Below are 8,320 nucleotides of genomic sequence, written 5' to 3'. Positions count from 1 at the left end.
CGTCTTTGTGTTTTGGGCATTTTTTTTTCTACATTGTACAGGCAGCTGTGACAAACACTGACTTTAGGTAGGTAGGTAGGTATTTACTTTATTAATCCCCGAGGGGACATTTTTTTAAATTAGTCTGAAATGAAAAGGGCATCTGTCTCCAACTGAGCAGCAAAATTTGGATGAAGGGTTGAACATTTTTTAATTAAGTTTTCATTTTAGCCTGGCTCCACCCAAATGCTGCTGAAAGCCTCAGTCTTCACTGTGATTATGATTTTTAAATGCTGTTCACATTAAGGTTTGCTCAGCCACACTGAAGGGCACTCAGCGACAAGTGAAACATTTGTCTCTAGATGTAGTTCTAACAATTGAGCCTGGTAGAGTTTTGGTGCACGATATATGGTGGTAAATGCCGATTGGTTAAATGCCAAAAGTAACTCGAGGTCTAGGCCCAGTAAGATGCAATGCCTGGGAACAATCCTCAATGAAGCGTGTCCAGACTAAGATATTCATGCAGTGAATTTGGGACTAGTAATACCAGTTTATTTTGAATTATCCCAAAAAAAGAAAAAAAAATCTAATTATCAACTAACTGGGACCCTAAAGAAGGTGAACAAAAGAGAACTAAACTCAGAATAGAGCAAAAGTAATACCATCAGCTATATAGGGGGGGAATATACACAAAGGTTGCTATCAACTTAATACTAACTGGTTCAATGTATCGTCGTCACACTTATGTACAGATGTGGCCAATTGATTTGATACTATCTCACTATAAATTATATACTTAACTCTGTTTAAACATAAAGGACAAATCCAATACTGAGGGTGAGTGGAATCGACTTTTGTCTGTGCCGAAGCCACTTCTCGTGAAAATGTGTGACCTGGGCTCGGATCTTAAGAGCAGCCCTGAACACTGACCGGTGAGTAAAACACAAAAGAGTGACAGGGGAAGTGACTTATGTGTTCAAGCTCGGATTCTTTACACGGAAGGGGAAACAAGATTCACTTTGAGGAACATCAATACTCTGAAAAAGGTAAATTATAGCTAATATCTTTTGTGAGCTTCTGTACAGCATCTTGTTACAAAATGATGACTCAACTGAAATACAGTCACGTAACCACTACTGAAGAATCATGATCTGCTGCCCTCATCTGGCCACTATTGTTTACTACAGCTTGCTCACAGGCAACCTTCATTTCCACTTTGGACAATAATTGGGTCTCAAATTAAAATTAAAAGGCAAACTTAGATGTCAGGATAATAATGGCCAAAATTAAATGTAGAAAAAAAGAGATGACCGAACCTATACCTAGCATAAGCTGAGCTACTGTGGGCTGCTTAATCATAAATGTTAATTATTAGCAGATATCAGAGGTTTTATTTATGTCCAGCAAATGTTTTATCTACCTTTCCTTGAATCATAATGTAACAATTTTATTTCAAATGTTAAGATTCTGGATGGCCAAAAAGCCGACAAATGTCGACACAATAATTTAAGGTGGATATGTATTTTATAGAATAAAATAATAAATGATGGATAAAAACAAAATAGTCTGACCTAAAGTTCAGATGCAGTTACATAAAACACACATTAGATTTCAAACTCCATGTTTTTTATTACCCTTTTCATTTCAATAATTTGTAATATTTAATAAAGATCAGATCTGCCCAAGGATCTTGAGCAGAACATCCTCTCGATTATACTGGAACACGTTTTGTTGCGTGTCGGCCACAGCTATTGATGAATTACTGCATGACATGCATTATGTAAGCTCACCATCTGTTTTGCTCACCTTTATTAGCCTGTCTAACATTCTTAAAAACGTTACTATTCCAACCTTTTGGCCAAAACCTTTGTAAAAGATGTCCTCTGGCTACAGCTTACAGATGGAAACAGAATTTACTAAAACGTTTCAGTGTGTTGCACATTTGCTTGATCACATAAACCACAAGGACATTTGAATGTGTTCCTATTCTGTGTTCTCTGTAGCATCTGACAATGATGTTTTAGAAGGCCTAATCTAAATCCACAAGACACGGAAAAATACTTCAGCTGTCGAGCATTACAAATCAATAAGAGGTGGAATTTACTTTAAAAAAATAATAATAAAAAAAAAAATTTCTTGCAGTATCACTATACTTTGTTTACTTTGAGGTTTGCAACCCTTTTGGCACATCAAGAAAACTTCATAAACTTTGCGGTGTCTTCTGGATGTTGAATAATTTACCACCTGGATCTCATTCAGCTCTTTTTTTCCATCCACTGTACTTGGCTGTATTTTGCAGGACTACTGATACAAACAAGGTACGAACAAGTTAAAGAGCCCCGTTCACAAGACCTGGTTATATTAGAGAAGCGTTGAGTTTTTATTTCAGATCTGGGATAGCAGGCTTCATTGAAGATGTATCTGCTTCTGCAGGCTTTGTGCAGGTATAAGATCAGTTATTCAGGTGAAGGCTGTTCCCTTAGCTCATTTAAACCTCTGAACAAAAGACAAGACACATCAGATTTACAAGGGAGAAACCAACTGTCTGTTATGGAGTACAGAAAGAGTGTATTTCTATGTTACCGGGGGCCTCACATTGTACATCACTTCTGTGAGTATTTTATTCCTGATAAGATTTCCCTCTGCATTCGTATATTCATTTCCAAAAAGTATCTTCTCTTACATTCTTAATAGCTTAATCTAACTTCCCATATAAGTGGGGGGAAAGAACTATTAACCCACCCATTGTCCTCGGGTCAAAATGACCCACAGCTGTGTTCAACCAAGTTCTGTTTTATTTCTATATTTTTATATTTTTTGGGATCATTGGTCATCATTCTTTAAAGAAACCCTCACAGCCTCCTTGTCATCAATGATCCCAAAAAAATGTGAAAATATAATAGAACTTGGTTGAACACAGCTGCGGGTCATTTTGATCCAACGACAACGGGAGGGTTAAACCTCTTTTCATACCGCACACCTACGCCTCTAAAGGGACAGTTAAAAGTCAGAATTTATTGAGGTCTCTTGCAGTTATAGTTGCAGACTCAATACTGGAGGCAGAACCTGCTTGGTTTGTGATGCTTCATTTAAAATAAATTGTTGCCATGCTTCATTAAAAATAGTTTATTGCCAACCTGGACTGCGAAATCACACAACACAGAAATGCTTTAAGGTTTTATCTGCACAACTCTTATCAAAACATCACCATCTTAAACTTTACCCTCAAATGATGGGATGTTTTGCGCTCTAGCAGGGTGGTGAGCTATGAAGTGTGAGGTCAAGCAAAGCATCTTTAAGCAAGTTGCTTGATATCACTCACATTAGCAGCCAAATATCAGCTTATAATTGCATATCATGTCAGTGTATCCCACCTTCAATCCACATGGGAAGTTGTAAAGTTTTCCATGCTTCATGTGGATGTCGATGATCCAAGAATCATCCTCCAGAATTGGTACGCTAATTCCTAAATGGTTTCACTGGTGGTCTGCAGTTTGAGTTTGCAAAAAATTCTTCAAACGTGCATCATGAAAAACAGTTTGAAGTTTGCTGTAAGAATATTGTGTGTGTGGTGTCATGAGTGCCTCAGACCATTTTCTTTCTTACTAATGTTATTAAGTCGGGATGCACTCAGATGAAAGTAAATACTGTCTTCACATCATTTCAGCTAATTCACAATCCATTGAAGTTTAATTTGCTTAATTCCTAAAACAGAAATGTTCTGTAAAGAGAAAGATTTGCACCTTTGTCAAAACAATACTAACAGTATCATTATTGTAAATCTGCAGTCGGTATTTGTATCCACATTCTGCTATGATTTATATGTAAATCTCAAGAGTTATGTCACTCTTGAAGTATTATTTTTGCATAATGTGCCACTTTGAATAACTGACAAATAGTTTGTTTTCATTTCAAAGAATCCAGTGAGCAAAAGAGGGTCCATGCAGGACGGTGAGCTAAGTTTTACTGCTGCAGGCTGCACTGAATATATGAATAGAAGATTATAGGCTGAACTCAACCGCAGTAGTGACCCACTGGGAATCCTCCAATTACCTTTGTTTCCTGTATCTGTTCCCTTGGTTACATCAAGTGAACACTGTCAAGTCCCACTCACCCATTCATCTTTCGTTCATCCCAGCGTCGATGCATCAACTTGTTCTCGACATAAATTCTTGTTTTTGAATACAATGACACAGACTTTGAAACAAATAATTCAGCCTTATATTGACCAGACAACTTAGAGACAGGGATCTTGTTAGAGTGGTTTTATTTTGTATGAAGAAACTAGCTCCATTATTCCAGGGCCTCCACCCCCTTGCAGCACCAGAGTGCCAATAACCAACTACACCCCACAGCTCTCTGACCTCGAAGGACTTCTCAGCCCTCCATCTCCTCACAGAGGCAGTTTTGTCTTCTGACCAGTCAGTTGGCAGTGCATTTTAGATCCAGCTCCAGAGTTAAGAACCTCTTCTTAGCCTCTAGTTGTCTTAGATCCTCACTTTATAAATGTTGTTGGAATTCAGCTCAAACGAGCAAACAGAGAATTCAGAGCAAACAGCATTGTTTCTACTCTCACCGCCAAAGCTAAGAATTGATATCCTTGAACGCATGGCGGAAGAGATCTTCAAATGTACAAAATGAAGAGGCCGCTGACGTCTGGGTGCATGCCAATCTGTACTTGAGGGTGAGACAAACTATTGCCAGCCAGAGGGATGGAAACAGTATCTAAAGTTTGAACAAAACCTTGAAGACTGGACAACCTGAGATCAGTGTAGACTCTCAAGAACAAGTAAAAACAAGAAGAAAAAAAAAAGCAGCTGCAAACATCACAAACCCAAGAAAAACTGAGGTTAACTCCCTCCCATCCCTCCCGAGCGGTGGGAGTGTTGACAATGAAACAGTAACTTTTTGGATAAAGGAGAAAAACAAAACCAATCAAGCTGTGGTCAAGGACGAAATGCAGAAGCGTTCTGAAGCAGTCAGAAGGTCCAGGACGGACTCTAGAATTGTAAAACGATGGCCTTGCCTTGTAAACAGATGGTTAGCCTTGTTCAGTGAGTATCAGCATTTTGCACAGAACTGTTTGCTCCAGTTTTACCAATAAGATTATTTCCCCAGGTAAAATGCTACTTTGACATGTTTACGCATAATCTTCTGTAGACGGTTATTTTCCACAGATTTGAATGTGGCATAGAATTTCTTATAAACGTATTTAAGAGATGGATTTTAAAAGGAGACTGTGCACTCTCAGTTTTACAGTGGCAAACTGCAACACAGTCTCATTCCCAGTGTGTCAAATTATGTCGATTCCAGACCATCAAATACTGACGTTTGCGTCTCAGACACACAAGGTGCCACGGGCCCTGTGTTTAGACATTAAAAACTTACTTGGGTTATTTTAGAAAATCCACGTTGCCTTTTGCTTCATCATGGACTCAAACACCACTCTGCAGGGAATCATGGGATAATCACCCCCGACCTGCTACTTACACAGACTTTGCCCTTTCTGTATTTTGTCAAAGGACCCTTTTTCGACCAGCCTCGTCAAGACACTTAAGATACCTTGTGTGTATATCTCAGACGCCAAAGGGCATATTGTGCGTATCTCTCTCACACCAACGGTGGAGAGACAAAACGGAATGAATGACAACTTCTGACTGTCAGCAGGTCCGATTCAAACAGACAAATATTCAATTTGATTTAAATGAATTAGGAGAGAATTAAATCCTTCCCTATGTTAGCTTTGATTTCATACTTCTGATAAATAAAAGTGCAGCTTTTCTCGATTTACCTGGGAAAATTGTCAAAATGTCAGTACAAATTTGGCTAAAAATGTTTAATGGTATCATACAGCCCATTGCACTGCACTGGTGAAGTAATGGTCCACTCAGTCACTATAGTACCCATTGGGAAAAACATCCACCAGAATCTTTACACATAGATACATTTTACGCATACACAGAAAAACATCAACATGCAGAGCAGAACATGAATTATGAATATTCAAAAGATAGCACTGAAATATTTTATTCACCTTCAATCCAGCTCCAAAGACACCCTACATTCTGAAGCTCCACAAACCCAAGAGCTGCATGATCCAGGAAAAGAGTCCCTTTTGTCAGCTGGTGCTGAGACACACTGATGTCCATCACACACCGACCAGTCTCACAACAACACTTTCCGAACACCAGTCAGAGTGAACCAAAGTGTAACACAATGAAAAGAAACACTGGGCAGACAAAACTAAAAGCCAAAGTAGAGAATGTTATCTACTTCTTAAAAAAGATTGATAGAATATCTCTCTACTGTCAGAGATAGAAAGAATACAAAAATCCTATTCTCTGCTTCAATGACCACTAATTAGGAATCGAACAAGGAAATAAAGTCCATGGCAAATCAAACAAAAACAACAGAATATGTGGTCACTGTTCGACAGGTGAGGTTGAGACAGATATGTACGGCCTCCTACATGTAAAACAACATTCATTAAAGTCAGGAACCTTTACGACAACAAGTTCCACTCTGTAATTTCAGATTTCAAAGAGATTCATGACCTTTAAATACTTCCCGGAGAACATGATACAATATCACACGGCATATCTTGCTGTCCAACAAGAAAGTAACAAGAAAGTACCCGTTCAAAGTCTGGTCACACCTACACATTAGTTGTTTTTTTTTTTTTATCTTTATTTTAACTACTGGCTACAACACAAACAGACATGGAAACCATGAAAAGATAAATTTGTATTTATTTAGTATGCAATAAACCAACTTCACAAGGTTCTTCCAACAGTCTTACGGAGCCTGGAGGAGCATTTTTGGCCCATTGTCCTGCTGAAAAACAGAGGATGGTCTCATGAGCTCAAACCTGCAGAACGTTGTACTTGATGTTCAGCCATGTTGGGTTATTGAACCTCCTTCTGCAACAGTAGTGGAACTGTACCCTGCTTTTAAACAGTATTTGCCAGCAGAGGTCGCTGAAACTCTTTTATAACTGAAAGCCTCATGAGCTGTAATTTCTGCTAAAGAGCTTGTAAAAGTCAATTAGCCACCAAAACAGCTAACCAGTGTGGCAATCAGCAGGATTCTGGGTAATCTATCAGGTGAGGAAGAAGAATTCAGAGCCTTAATTTAACTATACCAATACTGTAATGTAAACATAAACCACAAGTACAAAAAAGTCCTGCCTAAAAAACCCGACTTATTAAAGTATTAAAGTAAAAGTATGGGCTCCTGGTTATATGACATATTTAGATCATCAATAGTGAAGCATCAGTGTGTAAGAATATGTTACTGTTGTAGCTGGTGCAGGTGGAGCTAGTTTGAATTTCCATATATCCAGTTTTATATACAACGGATGAATCATCTCACTGGGTTACTGGGAGAGAAAAGAAAAAAAACCCTCCTGATAGACAAATCTATTTTAGTTTTAAGACTTTTTCTCTGATCTTAGATTTTTATTTTTTTTGAGATATCGGAACATGTGAACATTTCTTGAAGTGAAACCATGTGAGACATTTAGAGGGAGAAATCACTATTTGGTGCAGCTGTTAACAACTGATAAACATCTGAAACGTGACCGTGACTGCACACTCGTTTTTATAGGACATCAGAAGACAAGAAGGTTGGAAACCACTGGTTTAATCATTAACAACGTGTTGTATTTTTAAAAACTTGTTATATCATCCATTAATCTTCATCTGAAAATTAGCCTAACTAAAACTGTCAAATAAATGTAGTGGATCTTCTTCTGAAATGTGATGGAGCGGAAATATAAAGTCAAATGGAAATAAGCAAAGTACAAGTACTTAAATATTAAGCTAATTAAGTACAGTACTTTAGTAAATGTATTGAGATTATTTTCACCACTGCATAGCGGTGGAAAGCTTCACTGTTGGTTAAATTCCATAATGACACTATCTGACACTCTACAGTGTATTAGAGGTACACATGTTAAATCATGCAGTTGTTCAAACACGGGGAGGTGATGAAAGTGGTGCTGGTAGACAGAGTGGAAGGATGCCGGTATGAATGAGTAGGGAAACTAGGGAGAAGAAAGATAAAGGAGGGGAGGGAGGATGACGGGAAGGACGCAGAGCAGTAGGGGAGAGAGAGAGAGAGATGAAACCAGATGATGTGAGTGGGGAGGAGGAGGAGGAGCAGAGAGGAGGCAGGCGCTCAGTCTGTTCGCTCGCAGGAGGAATCAGTAGCAGCGGCAGGACAATGGACAGTCTCCACCACGGATCCTAACGGGCACCGGGCTGATTCAACAAACCACAATAAAAGGTATGGCTGACGGAGCGAAACGGCGCGCAGAATCTCTCGCGGTCTCGGTCTCAAC

The 8,320-nt window shown here is 38.8% G+C and overlaps 1 protein-coding gene across 2 annotated transcripts in view; it reads left to right on the top strand.

Moving 5' to 3' along the window:
• Window positions 1-8,135: 8,135 nt before the first annotated feature.
• Window positions 8,136-8,320, top strand: part of LOC138198414 (neurabin-2-like) — a 31,609-nt gene continuing 31,424 nt past the window's right edge. For both annotated transcript variants that reach the window (XM_069149844.1, XM_069149843.1), the window contains exon 1: window positions 8,136-8,265. The gene's annotated coding sequence lies outside the window, so the exon portion shown is untranslated. The remainder of the gene's footprint in view (window positions 8,266-8,320) is intronic.

The sequence above is a fragment of the Embiotoca jacksoni genome, unplaced genomic scaffold (assembly GCF_022577435.1).
Source record: "Embiotoca jacksoni isolate LCO1_2020_lvr unplaced genomic scaffold, fEmbJac1.0.p SCAF_15, whole genome shotgun sequence".
Lineage (NCBI taxonomy): Eukaryota > Metazoa > Chordata > Actinopteri > Embiotocidae > Embiotoca > Embiotoca jacksoni.
Note: the sequence above shows the minus strand (reverse complement) of the source record. Positions and strands in the feature narration are given on the sequence as shown.